Source organism: Hyla sarda, chromosome 3, assembly GCF_029499605.1.
Source record: "Hyla sarda isolate aHylSar1 chromosome 3, aHylSar1.hap1, whole genome shotgun sequence".
Taxonomy (NCBI): domain Eukaryota; kingdom Metazoa; phylum Chordata; class Amphibia; order Anura; family Hylidae; genus Hyla; species Hyla sarda.
In genome coordinates this window covers 237,362,038-237,378,556 of record NC_079191.1, presented here as the reverse complement: position 1 = coordinate 237,378,556, position 16,519 = coordinate 237,362,038, and the positions used below count along the sequence as shown (strand labels likewise).

Here is a 16,519-nt window from a genome sequence, read left to right as displayed (position 1 = left end):
TAGAATTTACTGCCAATCAAATATGAATGATAGTTAAAATTTGTTTAAAGTAGAGAAAAATAGAGAAAGTGAGGCACCTGATTATGACTCAGAGGAGGTATTAGCTGGTATTGTTGAATTTGTTTTAATGATTTTGTGATCCTGCTAGTTTTGGCCTTTATGACCTAGCCCATTTTTTTCAAGTTTGACATCAGTCTCTTTATGTGGTAATAACTGTGGAATGCTTTTAGTAAGCAAAGCAATTCTGAGTTTTTTTTATTTACCGGTATTTATTTTTTATACATATTGTACTTTTTAATAGTAGTAATTTTTGTTGATACATGTGGCGGTTTTCACATTTTTCTAGATTTCAAATTCCATACTTGTAAGAGAAATAGTCATGCTGAATAAATCTAGTAATTAGAGATGTCCCAAGACCAAGTACAAGTAAAGATACTTTTTTTTTTAAATACTTGCCAATACCAATTACTGATACAATTTTTAAATGGGCACTGTCAGATGTAAAAACCTTTGATATGTTGTAAAGCATGTATAACCAATAGGCTTTGCAATTGCTTTCATCAGAAATTTTTCAGTATTTCATACTGAAAGCGCCAGTCAAAGAACTGCCCCCCCCCCCCCCTGCCTGCATGGACACATACTAGTCCTACTGTGTCCATGCGTCATCACCTATGTCATGGACACATTTCCTTGATTGACAGCTGGGAACGCAGGGCTCACAGCTAGAGGAAAAATCCTCACACTGTCAGCTTGTGTCCTGCTACTGTCAGTGAGGACACGCTGGGAGTTGTAGTTTTGCTAATGCTAGGGGAGATGTGAGCAGACAGCATACTGAGGGAGGGGGGGGGGGGCACGGAGATCTGCACAGTGAGGCCACGCCCCCTCCCTTTGAGAGGAATTCAGACTAGTGAGCTAAATTAAAAGTGTAATAAAAAAAATTTGTTTAATAAAAATTAGATGTACATGGTCAGGATTAGGTACTGAGTGATATATTTAAAAAAAAATGTTGTTGTATCTGACGGGTACGTTTTAAATGTCATGCGACAGTTTTTTTTTTAATGAGAAAAATAGTGTGTTTTCATGATTTTTTTTTTATTAGGGTGGACCTTCCCCGGGTAGGACTGTGCAGGAGGTCCCAGTGACCCTTTCAGGGGTCTCTGTAACTGTGCCCCGGGTCTACCTTCCCCAGGTAAAGCAGTGTGGAAGGGGTAGGATAGATTGAAAGCATGCAGCACCCCGAAGTCACCACCGGATGGCGCCAACACTCAGAATAGACCCACTTCCAGAGAGGGGGACTAGGAAGCCCCAGTGTCCGGGCCAGAGTGCACCCTCCCTGGGTACACTTGTCTAGAAGGTCCCACTTGAGACCTCCAGAGGGACTTCAAAAAAATCCCAGAGGCCTGGTTCTCTGCAGGGGGACAAGGCAGCACATGCACCTGGGCCAGAATGCACCTTTCTTGGGTAGGCCTGTCCAGAAGGTCCCCAGTGAGCCCTCCAGAGGGACTTTTAAAAATCCAGGAGGCCTTATTCTCTGCTGATGGGACCAGGCAGCCCAAGTAACCAGGTTTTGTTCCACCTTTCCAGGGCACACTTGTGCGGAAGATGTACGTAAGATGGAAGGCTTGCATTACCCTAAAGTCACCACACTTCGAATGGTGCCACTTCCAGAAAGGGGGGGGGGGGGGCGCAACTAGGCAGCCCCATTGCCCGTGCCAGAGTGCACACTTCCTCCCTTCCTGGGTACACTTGTCTGGGAGGTCCCCGGTGAGACCCCTTGAGGGACTTGTAAGAATCCCAGAGGCCTGGTTCTCTGCAGGGGGGACAATGCGGCCAATGTACTCTGGCCAGAGTGAACCTTTCCTGAGTAGGCCTGTGTGGAAGAGGTAGGGTAGATGAAGAGCATGCATTACCCCAAAGTAACCACCGGGTGGTGCCAGCGCTCTGAGTGCTCCCACTTCTAGAGGGGGGACTTGGCAGCCAGTTCCTTGGCCAGAATATACCTTTCCTACGTGGGCCTCTGCAGAAGGTCCAAGATGAGACCTCCAGAGGGACCTTTAAAAATCCCAGAGGCCTGATTCTCTGCAGGGGGACAAGGCGGCCCCAGTGCCCAAGCAGTTCCCCGGTCACCCTCGGGTGTATTCAGCCGGGATTCCTTCCGGGGGGGGTGGCTCCACTCTTGGCACAGATGTCAAACGGGGTGGACTGAGCTCAGCGAGTCCCGACCCCATCTCGCCCGCCCTGTCAGGGAGGTAGAGCATGCACATGTGCATGCACATGTGTGATAGGACCCGAAAGATGGTGAGCTATGCCTAGACAGGGGAAGCCAGATGAAACTCGGGTTGAGGTCCACAGTGGTCCTGATGTGCAAAGTGGTCAACTCGCAGGAGTGTGTTTAGCGGAGGGGTAGGTGGGTATGCAGAGGCAGCATAGTCGGCCCATCATGAGTCAGGCGTCGTCACTCAACCAATAAGCATCACTCAAGCGCCACATGTAAACTAGATGAACTTTGACCTCTGTGGAAGCGACTACAGATGAGCAAAGTTACAGTACTTTGATTCTGTACGAACTTCACGGCTCGGCGGTTGCTGACTTTAGCCTGCATAAATTAGTTCAGCTTTCAGGTGCTCCGGTGGGCTGGAAAAGGTGGATACAGTCCTAGGAGAGTCTCCTAGGAGTGTATCCACCTTTTCCAGCCCACCGGAGCACCTGAAAGCTGAACTAATTTATGCAGGAAGGCTAAACTAATTTATGCAGGCTAAAGTCAGCAATCGCCAAGCTGCGAGGTTCGTGCAGAAGCGAAGTATTGTAACGTTACTCATCTCTAGAAGCGCCACATGTAAGCTAAATAGCTTTGACGTTTGTGGAACAGTTTGAGTCATACGAAGGCATTCAGTAAATATTCTAGTTTGTATGAAGGCGTTCAGGAAAAACTGATGTTTCAAGAAAGGTGTTCAGTAAAAACTGGTTTTAACTGGGAAAAAGCAGTCAATTTTAGTTTTCACAAAGGCATTCAGTCAAAAGTAGTTTTTACTAAGGAAAATCAGTTTTAACTAAAAACTAGTTTTAACTGTAACAAAACACACATAATATTATAAATAACAAAAAATAAAAAATAAGTTGGCCAGCACTAATGATTCCAGACTATTATATGGACCTAGCTTACAGGTGCAGGCTGCTGGGCTAAATATACAGCAACAGGAGAATACAGCAGCACACTGCTAGCACAAAGATATAGATAAAACATGAGTATATAAATGAAACATGAGTATATAGATAAAACATGAAAAGCTATACAGCTGTAGTGCAATGCCTGCTGAGCTGTTCACACAGAGGCATATTCATAGTGTAGAGACCCAAAATGAGGTCACCTTACCATGGTGGGACGGTCCAAGCTATTTGGCCGCCAAATTTGCAAGCTAAGTACCTCACTGTTTGATAATTTCATTTATTGCCCTACAGCTGTATAGCTTTTCATGTTGTATCTATATACTCATGTTTCATCTATATACTCATGTTTTATCTATATATTTGTGCTAGAAGTGCGGCTGTATTCTCCTGTTGCTATATATATATATATATATATATATATATATATATATATATATATATATATATATATATATATATATAAATATATAGCAAGCAATGACGCAGCACTTCAATTGCAAAAAAAAAAAGTTAATTTATTCAATCAAATCAAGTCAAGCAACGTTTCTGGCCTCAATGGAGCCATTTTCGAATTATAAACGTTGCTTGACTGGATATGATTGGATAAATTCACAGGGAAGTGCTGCGCCATTGCTGGGTACCTATTTGAATGCACCCTGATCAAGGTTCTGGGCGCTGGCACCACCTGCATGTTGCCTGCAGACTTCAAAGGTCTCAGGGAGAAAAGCTGCCACCAGAGATTTCTAGCAGTAGCTTCCTCCCCCGTGCATGTTCAGCTGAGTGTGTATGGAGAATTCAGAAGAGAGAGTTCAATGTTCAGCTGACCCCTATCTTAAAGGGGTACCCTGCTGGTAGACATGTTATCCCCTATCCAAAGGATAGGTGATAACATGTCTGACCGCAGAGGGTCCGGCCGGTGGAGACCCCGTGATTTCTGCCACGGTCCCCCAGAGCACACTCCGCTCCACACCGGATGACTGGCGAACACAGCCGCCACGCCCCCTCCATTCATGTCTATGGGAGGAGGCGTGCGGGCTGTGTACTAGCCATCAAGCCCTCTCCCATAGGCATGAATGGAGGGAGTGTGGCGTAATAGGCTTCTGTGACTTTAGAACCGCATCTCTGGCCCGGAGATCGTAAGGGGTCCTCGAGGCCAGACCCCCTGCGATCAGACATGTTATCCCTATCCTTTAGATAGAGGATAACATGTCTAGGGGCGGAGTACCCCTTTAAAAATGTATGGCCAGCTTTACTTCCCTTTCCCAATTTAGAACAAATGTATGCAAATGTATGCTGGGAGGGGTCATTGGATAGACCCTCCAAGTCCAACATTTATGGAGTCATTTATTTATAATTATGGATTTTGTTGGTGAAATAAATTCTATTTGTCTTTCCCTGTTCTCATTCTTCATGCTATGACTTTAAATCTTTTACTTCAAGACGAACAATTTTATTGTCTCATTAATTCTATTTTTACATTTTGGGATTTTTTTTCTTCTTCAGTATTTCAGTTTGTCATGAAATCCAACAACCACACCATCTGTCTAAATTAGCTAAAAAGCGTGCAGAAATTTGCATATTCTACCATAGAATACAGACCGTAATGAAGATGGCCTAAGACAGATGGTATAAGGATATCCTTCAAAACAAGATTACGTCATATGTTGCCCATGTGACAGTGAATATGCATATTCCTTAGTATTTTATAAAAATAACTCCCTTTTGTAGACTCAATCCATCATTCAGTGGTACAGTGAAAACAAAATAATAAGGTTTGTCAACATAATTTTACATCAGCTTCACCCAGGATTTAATAAAGATCTATAAATTAATTATTAAATTAATCCAAGATCAAAAGTTATTTCCTATACCCAGGATAGGGGATAACTAACTTCAGTTAGGACAGTTCCTGACATGGACAGAGGTGTCAGTAGAGAGCACTGAGGACAGACAGAAAAGAAATCCAAAAAGAAAACAATTTCCTCTGTAGTATACAGCCGTTAATAAGTACTGGAAGGATTAAGATTTCTTAATAAAAGTAATTTACAAATCTGTTTACATTTTTTGCACCAGTTGATTTAACCTGTTCAGGACGCAGGGCGTATGCATACGCACTGCATCCCGAGTCCTTAAGGGCGTGTGCATATGCCCGTGGGAGTTCCGGTCCCCACCGCTAGCCGGTTGGGACCGGACCGGGGGGGGGGGGGGATTCAATTTTCGGGCTGATCAGGTCTCTGGTAACCCGATCGCCCGGAAAATAGGGATGATCGGAGCTGTCAGTGACAGCCCCGATCATCCTGAGGGATGGGAGCGAGGTTGCAGTGCTGCAACCTCCTCCTATCACCTGCATTTAGTCAGCACTGAGTATTGACCAATGGCAGTTGAAGATGGGGGGTTGCCATGGAAACCCCCGCTCTGCCCGCCCCTGGATGTCGGGCAGAACGGGGGAGAAGATGGCGGCCGGTACCTGTGGAGAAGATGCCGTGGGGACCGCCGATCGTCGGTGACATCAGCGGAGATCAGTGGCGCAGGTAGTGAGGCGACAACATGGAGCATGAAGGGAGGGGGCAGTAAAGCGATCTTTACTGCTGCCTTCCTAGTGGAAGCCAAACTGCAACTCTCAGCATGCCCAGACAGCCAAAGGCTGTCTGGGCATGCTGGGAGTTGTAGTTTTGAAACATCTAGAGTGTCACAGTTTGGAGACCACTATTACAGCGGTGCCCAAACGGTAGCCCTCCAGATGTTGCAAAACTACAACTCTCAGCATGCCTAGACTGCCCAGGCATGCTGGAAGTTGTAGTTCTGTAACATCTGTCCCTTCAGATTTAGCAATTTTCATGAACATTTAGAAAATTGCTGCTCTACTTTGAAGCACTCTAATTTTTTCAAAAAGTAAAAATATATCTATTTTATGATGCCATCATAAAGTAGACATATTTATGGACATTTATCAACGGGTTTAGTCAGGTTTTCTTTACTATAATTGTCGCAACTGCGACTACGCGATTTTTCGTGCAACATTTTGACTGGAAAGCGAGAAAATCAAGTTTTCCAAAAATTAACTACGTAGTAATAATTTTAAAATGGACTACGGGTAGTCAGGTATTTATTAACTGCGACAGTCGCAACTGCGCAAAAAGAAAGTAGCAACAGGGTTAAAAATTGACTACATTTACTCCAGCTCAAACATGGAGCAGAAAAAGCTACTACCAAAGTAAAAAAAGGAAAAATTGCTTACGTGAAAGAAAATTATCAACAGGCTGAAACCAGTTGATAAATAAGTCACACATAAGCAAAAAAAAAAGTAAGGAAAAAATTACTAAAAAAAAAGAATACTTAAGCAAACATTGATAAATGTCCCTCATTGTATTTGTGAATCAATATAAAATGTATTTGGAATATGTATTTTCCTTACAAGCAGAGAGTTTCAAATTTGAAAAATGCTAAATTTCCATTACATTTTGGGATTTTTCCCCAAGAAAGGATGCAAGTAACGACAAAAATTTACCACTAAAATTAAGTAGAATATGTCACGAAAAAAAAAACAATCTCAGAATCAGAATAATCGGTAAAAGCATCTTAGAGTTATCAATGCTTAAAAGACAACTGCAGCGGTATGACACTTATCCCCTATACACAGGATAGGGGATAAGTGTTTGATTGCGGGGGGTCCGACCGCTGGGACCCCCCGCGATCTCCCTAACTGGGCGCTGCCATTAGCGCTCATGGTGAGCGCTAAGGCGCGTAGCGTCGACCTAGAGGTCGACGGTGACGCCCCGACTCCTCCCCGTCCCCATACAGTTCTATGGGGGAGGCACGACCGCTGCCTCTCCCATAGAGATGTATGGAGGAGGCGTGCCGGCTGCAACGTCATGCTGCGGCCGGCACGCCCCCTGCACAAGACAGCCGCGGCCCCGTACAGGAGATCACAGGGGGTCCCAGTGGTCGGACCCCCCGCGATCAAACACTTATCCCCTATCGTGGATAGGGGACAAGTGTTAATCACAAGGCAGATGTCCTTTAAAGTGACAGTGGTCAGAATTGCAAAAAATGGCTCCGTCCTTAAGGTGAAGATGAGCTCCGTCCTAAATCATTCAGCAGGCATCCTGTGTAAAACCCTGGGGGGGGACCCCTTTAGGGTACATTCACATGAACAGTATCTGCTGCATATTTTTGCTGCATATTTTGTGCAGCTGATTTTGCAACCCATTAGCTTCAATGGGTAGCAAAATAAGAAGCAGAAAATATACAGCAGATCCTGTTCATGTGAATGTACCCCAAGTGCTCATTCACATGCGCAATCCGCCGCTACGAGCAGACACGCTTTGATGTGTATACTCGCACACATCGCGGCTGCTCTCAGCCTAGCTAAGGGAAAGGAGGGAGCGGCTGCGATGTGTGCGAGTATACTGCGCATGGCAAACATTCACATAGAAGAGTGTCTGCTCGCAGCGGTGGATTGCCGCTATGAGCAAACACAAATGGAGGCAGCACTGTATGGTCCCATTGCCAGTGGATCCACAGCGTAAAATACACTGTGGATCCCTCGGCAATGGACCCTACAGTGCTGCCTTCATCTGTGTCTGCTCATAGCGGCAATCCACTGCTATGAGCAGACACACTTCGATGTGCATGTTTGCCACGCGCATGTGCAGTATACTCGAGCAGCCGCAATGTGTGTGAGTATACACATCGAAGCACGTCTGTAGGGTCTATGGTCAGTGGATCCGCACCGTAAAATACGCTGCGGATCCGTCCGTGTAAATGAGCCCTAAGGACAAAAGGCGTACGTGAACACACTGTGCCTGCTCCCACTGTGTTTTATAAATCATTAGCTGGAACCCTCGGCTAATGCCAGACATCACCAATCAGGCTGATGTCCGACATTAACCCTTTAGATTCAAAGTTGTTGAATCTAAGTGGCCCTGTATATATTCCCTTATATGGTATACAGAGCCTGTGTACAGCTGGTATATACCGCTATATGGGAGAATACTGGTGTGTGTGTGTGTGTGTATAGCGGTTTAATTCAGTACAGTATGTTGGTATTATCCAGTTATTGTGTGGTGGTATTTATTTTCTCCTTGTATACAGGTATTATAGGTGATGAAAAATGTGTTATATATATTTCATTAGGTGCGTTATATATATATGTATATATATTTCATTTTATTTTGTATGTAGAAGTGATGCATGAGGAGGGATTTGTGTAGAATAGGGGTGGGGCAGTGGTGTGGCCAGGGGCCAACTGGGGACTCTTGTTTCATTTGGTCCGGGGGCCCTGAGTGTTGTCAGTCCACCCCTGGTTAACACACTTAATGAATGTAATTTTGAATACTTTGAGGGGTGCAGTTTTTATAATGGGGTCATTTGTGGGGTATTTCTAATATGAAGGCCCCTCAAATCCACTTCAAAACTGAACTGGTCCCTGAAAAATTCCAATTTTGAAAATTTTGTGTAAAATTTGAAAATTGCTGCTGAACTTTGAAGCCCTATGATGTCTTCCAAAAGTTAAAACATGTCACCTTTATGATGCAAACATAAAGTAGACATATTGCATATGCGAATCAATATATCATTTATTTGGTATATCTATTTTCCTTACAAGCAGAGAGCTTCAAAGTAAAAAAAAAAAAAAAATTCTAAATTTTCTAATTTTTCATCAAATTGTGGAATTTTTCACCAAGAAATGATGCAAGTTATCAACAAAAATTTACCACTAACATAAAGTAGAATATGTCACGAAAAAACAAATATCGGGATCAGAATGAAAAGTAAAAGTAATGCTTAAAGTGACAGTGGTCAGATGTGCAAAAAATTACCCGGGTCCTTAAGGTGAAAATGGGCTGGGTCCTTAAGGGGTTAAGGACTCCAAAAAATCTTTTGTTTTTGCACTTTTTTTCCTTCTCATCTTCTAAAAATCATAACGCGTTAAATTTTGCACCTATGGACCTATATAAGGGCTTGTTTTTTGCGTCACCAATTGTACTTTGTAATGACATTATTTTATAACAATCTGCGGGGAAACAAAAAACGAAATTATTGGGATGAAATGGAAAAAAAAAAAGCCATTTTGCTACTTTTTAGGACTTCCGTTTCTACACAGTGCACTTTTCGGTAAAAATGACACATTATCTTTATTCTGTAGGTCCATGTTGTTACAGGGATACCAAATTTATGTAGGTTTTATTTATTTTACTACTTTAAAAAAAAAAAAAAAAAAAAATTATAACTACACGCACCAAAATTAGTATGTTTAAAATTGTAAAATTTTCTGACCCCTATAACTTAAATTTTTCTGCGTATGGGGCTATATAAGGGCTTATGTTTTGCACCATGGTCTGTTTTTATTGGTACTATTTTAGTTTTGAAGGGACTTTTTGATCGCTTTTTATTAATATTTTTATGGTATATGAAGTGACCAAAAATTCACAATTTTGGACTTTGGTAATTTTTTTTACGTGTACGCCATCGACCGTGCGGTTTAGCTAACCTTATATTTTAATAGTTCGGACATTTACGCACGCGGAGGTACTACATATGATTTTTTTTTTTATTACTACATTATTTTCTTTTTTTTTAAAAAAAGGAAAACTTTCAGTTTAGAAGCCGCGATCAACTTTGATCTCGCTGTCTAAAGAGTTAATGGCGGGCATCGGCCCGATCGGCGGTGCCCAGCATTAGCCGTGGTTCCTGGCTGCCCGTAGCAACGGGGACCCACAGGGCTTAACCCATTCTCCGCTCGTGAGAACAGTTTAAACCCTGTTAGCGGGACTCAGGACGTACAGGTACGCCCGAGTCCTTAAGGACTCAGGACATACCTGTACGCCTTGTGTCCTTAAGGTGTTAAATAACAGGTCAGATATCATGCTTTCCTATTAAGTTGTCAGCCTCATATTTGTCTTCTATATTTGTTTACATATATTTCCTCATCGTGATCCGCACTCACCGCCGGGATTGGTAATAGCTGCTCCTAAATGGACATCATAGCCGGACCGGGACTGCAGAGAAGTTCAGTGCGCTCAGAGGCTACAACCGGTTATTTTCTATTACTGTTGTGCTTAAAAGAAGAAAAAAAATTGCAAACTTTTTAAACCAAATTAGTACGTTTAAAATCCCCCTATTTTGAAGACCTATGACTTTTTCATTTTTCCGTATAAGCTGCGGTATGAGGGCTCATTTTATTTGCACCGTGATCTGTTCTTTTTATTGATACCATATTTGCTTATATAAAACTTTTAATCCATTTTTTATACATTTTTGGGGAATAAAATTTTATAAAAAAAAGAAGCTATTTTGGACTTTTTTTTTTTTATACGTTCACCGTACGGTATCATTAACATTTTATTTTAATAGTTCAGATATTTACGCACGCGGCGATACCAAATGTGTATCTAAAGTATTTTTTTTACTTTTGGGGGGTGAAATAGGGAAAATGGGACAATTTACGTTTTTATTGGGGGAGGGGGTTTTCACATTTTTTTTTAAACTTTTTTTTTTACTTTTATACTTTAATAGTCCCCATAGGGAACTATTTATAGCAATAATTTGATTGCCAATACTGTTCAGTGCTATGTATAGGGCATAGCACTGATCAGTGTTATCGGTCATCTTCTGCTCTGGTCTACGGGAAGGCAGATCAGAGCAGAAGACGCCAGGAAGGCAGCAGAGGCAGGTGAGGGGACCTCCGCCTGCCGTGCTGGATGATCGGATCCCCGCGGCAGCGCTGCAGGCAATCCGATCATCCATTTTAGTGACCGCGGTGCTGCAGATGCAGTTATCTGTATTGATCACAGCATCTGAGGGGTTAATAGCGGACATCCACGGGATCGCGGATGTCCGCCATTACCGGCGGGTCCCTGGCTGCAATCAGCAGCCGGGACCTGCAGTGCATGATCCGGGCTTCGCTCCGATGCTCGCGGTTATGCTTAGGACGTAAATGTACGTTCTGGTGCATTAAAGGGAACCAATCATCAGATTTTACCCTATATAAGGCTTGGCAAAGCGTTATATAGGGTAAAATTGTTGTCCTCACCATCCCCGGGGGACGCTCCTGCCCCAGGGATGGTGAAGATATGAAGTTATAAACTAGTCACCGCCGCCGCCGTAAGTAGTCACCTGGGCGGGAAGCTCTTCTCACCTACTCCCATTCTTCGGCGGGGAGCGACGCCCCCTCCGCTTGATTGATGGGCCGTTTCATTGTTCCGCTCACTGAACAGACGGAGCAGAGCGATGACGCAGCCCATCAATCAAGCGGAGGGCGCGTCGCTCCCGGACGAAGAATGGGAGTAGATGAGAAGAGCTCCCCGCCCAGGTAACTACTTGCGGCGGTGACTAGTTTATAACTTCATATCTTCACCATCCCTGGGGGCAGGAGCGTCCCCCGGGAATGGTGAAAATAAAGATTTTACCCTATATAACGCTTTGCCAAGCATTATATAGGGTAAAATCTGATGATTGGTTCCCTTTAAGTACCAGCTCACCAGGACGTCCTGCGTCATTAAGGGGTTAAACAATTTTTCTGAGCCTTAGATTGGAAGTCCTGGGATCCTCCCTTTGGGATATCTTCTATACTACATTGTTATAGACTTTGTGGAAATGTATTAAGGCTCTTGTTCTATCAGTTGGTGTAAAGTAAAAGCTCTCTGGCAGAAGATGCGATAGATGGGCTTCTAAAGGCCAGGACAATTCCCTCTAAGCCCAACCAACTTTTCAGAAAGTGGCATTGGTGGTACAAATAAATATGCAACAATTGAACATCAGAGGAAAAATTGCTGAGTTGCCCATAGCAACCAATTAGATAGCTTGTTTCATTTTTAAAAGGCCTCTGAAAAGTTAAAGAAGAAATCTGATTGGTTGCTATTGCCAATAGCAACCAGACTAATTTTTCAGAAGCCTTTTAAAAATGAAACAAGCAATCTGATTGGTTGCTATGGGCAACTCAGCAATTTTTCCTCTGGACAGGTTTTAATAAATCTCCCTCTTTGTGTCATTACATTTTAGAAGTGGAAGAGGTTGACAATTTTTCTGCCAAGCAAAGGCATCCATGAGTTATCTTAACCCCTTAAGGACTCAGCGTATTTCCATTTTTGCATTTTCATTTTTTCCTCATCACCTTCTAAAAATCATAACGCTTTCAATTTTGCACCTAAAAATCCATATGATGGCTTATTTTTTGCGCCACCAATTCTACTTTGCAGGGACAGTCTTTTTACCAAAAAATCCACGGCGAAACGGAAATAAAAAATCATTGTGCGACAAAATTGAAGAAAAGATTTAATTTTGTAACTTTTGGGGGCTTCCGTTTCTACGCAGTGCATTTTTTTTGTCAAAATTACACCTTATCTTTATTCTGTAGGTCCATACGGTTAAAATGATACCCTACTTATATAGGTTGGATATTGTCGCACTTCTGAAAAAAATCATAACTACATGCAGGAAAATTTATACGTTTAAAATTGTCATATTCTGACCCCTGTAACTTTTTTATTTTTTCTCGTACGGGCCAGTATGAGGACTCATTTTTTGCGCCGTGTTCTGAAGTTTTTATCGGTACCATTTTTGTGTTGATCGGACTTTTTGATCGCTTTTTATTCATTTTTTTATATTAAAAGTGACCAAAAATACGCTATTTTGGACTTTGGAATTTTTTGGCGCGTACGCCATTGACCGTGCGGTTTAATTAATGATATAATTTATAGTTCGGACATTTACGCACGCGGTGATACCACATAGGTTAATTTTTATTTTTACAGTTTTTTTTATTTTTATTTTTTATGGGAAAAGGGGGGTGATTCAAACTTTTATTAGGGAAGGGGTTAAATGACCTTAACTTTTTTTTCAGTGCTATAGCTCCCATAGGGGTCTTTAACACTGCACACACTGATCTCCTATGGTGATCCATGCAAAGCCATAGCTTTGCACGGATCAGTCAGATAGGGGCTTGATTGCTCAAGCCTGTAGCTCAGGCTTGGAGCAATCAATCGACGATCGGACGCGGAGTCAGGTAAGGAGACCTCCGCCTGCGTCCCAGCTGATTGGAACATCGTGATTTTATCGCGATGTCCCGATCAGCCCAAATGAGCTGCCGGGAAGCGTTTACTTTCGTTTTCAGACGCGGTGGTCAACTTTGATCGCCGCGTCTGAAGGGTTAACAGCGCGCAGCACAACGATCGGTGCCGCACGCTGTTAGCCCAGGGTCCCGGCTATCGTTAGCAGCCGGGACCGACCCGGTGTGATGCGGATGTTTTTCACACCGGGACAGGGCTCAGGGCGTACAGGTACGCCCTGAGTCCTTAAAGGGGTATTCCGCCCCTAGACATCTTATCCCCTATCCAAAGGATAGGGGATGAGATGTCAGATCGCCGCGGTCCCGCTGCTGGGGACCCCTGGGATCCCCGCTGCGGCACCGCGCTATCATTACTGCGCAGAGCGAGTTCGCTCTGCACGTAATGATGGGCAGTACAGGGGCCGGAGCATCGTTACGTCACGGCTCCGCCCCTCGTGACGTCACGGCCCACCCCTTTCAATACAAGTCTATGGGAGGGGGCGTGGCGGTCGTCACGCCCCCTCCCATAGACTTGCATTAAGGGAACGGGCCGTGATGTCACGAGGGGCGGAGCCATGATGTCATGCTGCTCCGTCCCCCGTATTGCCCGTCATTACGCACAGAGCGAACTCGCTCTGTGCTGTAATGATAGCGCGATGCTGCAGTGGGGATCCCGGGGGTCCCCAGCAGCGGGACCGCGGCAATCTGACATTTTATCCCCTATCCTTTGGATATGGGATAAGATGTCTAGGGGCGGAGTACCCCTTTAAGAGGTTAAGTTACCCAAGTCCCCTGACGATTATTTGAACGCCAATAATACGCTACCTTATACCAGCCAGTAAATAGCCCAGGGAAACCACTACCATCATTATTAAATGGGCACTGTCAGATACAAAAACTTTTGATATGTTGTAAAGCATGTAAAACCAATAGGCTTTGCAATTGCTTTCATTAGAAAAATTTCAGTATTTCATACTGAAAAAGCCAGTCAAACAACTGCCCCCTTGCCTTCTTGGACACATACTAGTCCTGCTGTGTCCATGCATCATCACCTATGTGATTATATATATATACCGTATTTATCGGCGTATAACACGCACTTTTTAGGCAAAAATTTTTAGCCTAAAGTCTATGTGCGTGTTATACGCCGATACACCCCCAGGAAAGGCAGGGGGAGAGAGGCCGTCGCTGCCCGCTTCTCCCCCCCCTGCCTTTCCTGGGGTCTAGAGCCCTGCTGCTGGCCCTTCTCTCCCCCTGGCTATCGGCGCCGCTGCCCGTTCTGTCCCCCTGACTATCGGTGCCGGCGCCCCACTGCCGGCGCCGATAGCCAGGGGGAGAGAAGCGGCGCCGACAGCCAGGGGGAGAGAAGGTGCAGCGGCACACATTGCCGGCGCCGCTGCCCCGTTGCCTCCCCCCATCCCCGGTGGCATAATTACCTGGGTCGGGTCCGCGCTGCTGCAGGCCTCCGGCGTGCGTCCCCTTCGTCGTTGCTATGCGCTGCACGGCGCATGACGTCAGTGCGCCGTGCATAGCAACGACGCAGGGGACGCGCGCCGGAGGCCTGCAGCAGCGTGGACCCGAGCCAGGTAATTATGCCACCGGGGATGGGGGGAGGCAACGGGGCAGCGGCGCCGGCAATGGGTGTCGGCGCCGCTTCTCTCCCCCTGGCTATCGGCGCCGGCAATGGGGCGCCGGCACCGATAGTCAGGGGGACAGAACGGGCAGCGGCGCCGATAACCAGGGGGAGAGAAGGGCCGGCAGCAGGGCTCTAGACCCCAGGGAAGGCAGGGGGAGAGAAGCGGGCAGCGACGGCCTCTCTCCCCCTGCCTTTCCTGGGGGTGTATCGGGGTATACACGCGCACACACGCACCCTCATTTTACCATGGATATTTGGGTAAAAAACTTTTTTTACCCAAGTATCCTTGGTAAAATGAGGGTGCGTGTTATAGGCCGGTGCGTGGTATACCCCGATAAATACGGTATATATATATTATATATATAAAATGTTGTTGGATCTGACAGGTACGCTTTAAGTACAACCCTTTCTTCACTGGAGCCATTGCACACACTGCCCCTTGGTAACTGCATACCAAATAATTGTAAAATTAGAAAAATCATCACCAAAAATTCTGCTTATAGGGATATTCTGGATATTTTTTATTTTTCAGGGCACAGTTTTTCTGCTGCCTGTCCCTGCAATGAAGCACCTTCTAGTGTGAGGACAGAAGTGCTTTGCAGTGAGGACTGGTGCTGTAACAGTGGTGGGAGAGTGAGAGGTAAGTATAGGATTTTTTTTCCCCCCTTTTGCAACCTGGTAACAAAAATTATCCAGAATCATAAAAAATTATTTAAAAAGTGTGCCTCTTTAAAAAAAAAAAATTATATATATATATTCTAGTGATTGGACCCTGACAGTTCAAAATATGCCAAAAGTTTTTATTTTTTTTTCTGTCCCTGCCTATTGCCAATCTATCCCTAACCCCCTCCCTGCTTTTAATTTTTACTATATTAAAAATGCCTTTCGTCTGCCTGGCAGTGTGCTCACTACCAGGCAGACTTCCCCAGCAGGCACCACGACACTGATGCCTGCTGGGGGGGGGGGGGGGGACTTCCGCCCTTAGTTCATCTACACAGGGTGCCTCCAGCTGTTTCACCACTACAACTCCCAGCTTGCCCTGACATCTATTGGCTGTCAGGGCATGCTGGGAGTTGTAGTATTGAAACAGCTGGAGGCACCCTGTGTAGATAAACTATTAGTTACATGCGGCGCTAGCCCGTCCCCTCCGTCTCCCTCCCCCCCCCCCCCCCCCGCGCCATACCCCGTTCCCTCCATCACAACCCCCCCCATTACACTTACTGCAGAGTCCGGCAGCTGGCGTGCAGGGACAGCGGCGGCGACGAGGCGGAGATGTGCTTGAGGAGTGGCCGGGGAGTCAATGCGCTCTCTCCCTGCCTGTCTGATTGACAGACAGGGAGCGAGTGCAGGCTGAATGAATTAGGACCGATGCCCGGCCACATCAGTCCTTTTTCAGGCGTGATGTCACGCCAGGCTGCAGCCGGCCACTAGGAGGGAGACCCCTAGTGGCTGGTTTTCAAATGTAAATCAAACAATTTTAATAAAAAAAAAATAATAATTATAAAAAGTATATTAGAGATATGTTGTAGTACATAAGTACTACAACATATCAAAAAATAAAGTTTGTGACAGCGCCCATTTAAGTGGCAGTGCCCATTTACAGGGAAACTGGGGGCATTTCTTTTAAGACCCAAAGGATAGTGGCTGCTCTTTAAAAAGATCCCAGT

At 44.9% G+C, this 16,519-nt stretch overlaps 1 protein-coding gene across 6 annotated transcripts in view; it reads right to left on the bottom strand.

Moving 5' to 3' along the window:
- Window positions 1-16,519, bottom strand: part of CEP57L1 (centrosomal protein 57 like 1) — a 60,367-nt gene that overhangs the window by 30,465 nt on the left and 13,383 nt on the right. The window contains exon 2 of one of the 6 annotated variants that reach the window (XM_056566275.1): window positions 10,118-10,228. The exons of the other annotated variants lie outside the window; for them this stretch is intronic. The gene's annotated coding sequence lies outside the window, so the exon portion shown is untranslated. The remainder of the gene's footprint in view (window positions 1-10,117; window positions 10,229-16,519) is intronic. 6 annotated transcript variants of the gene reach the window in all.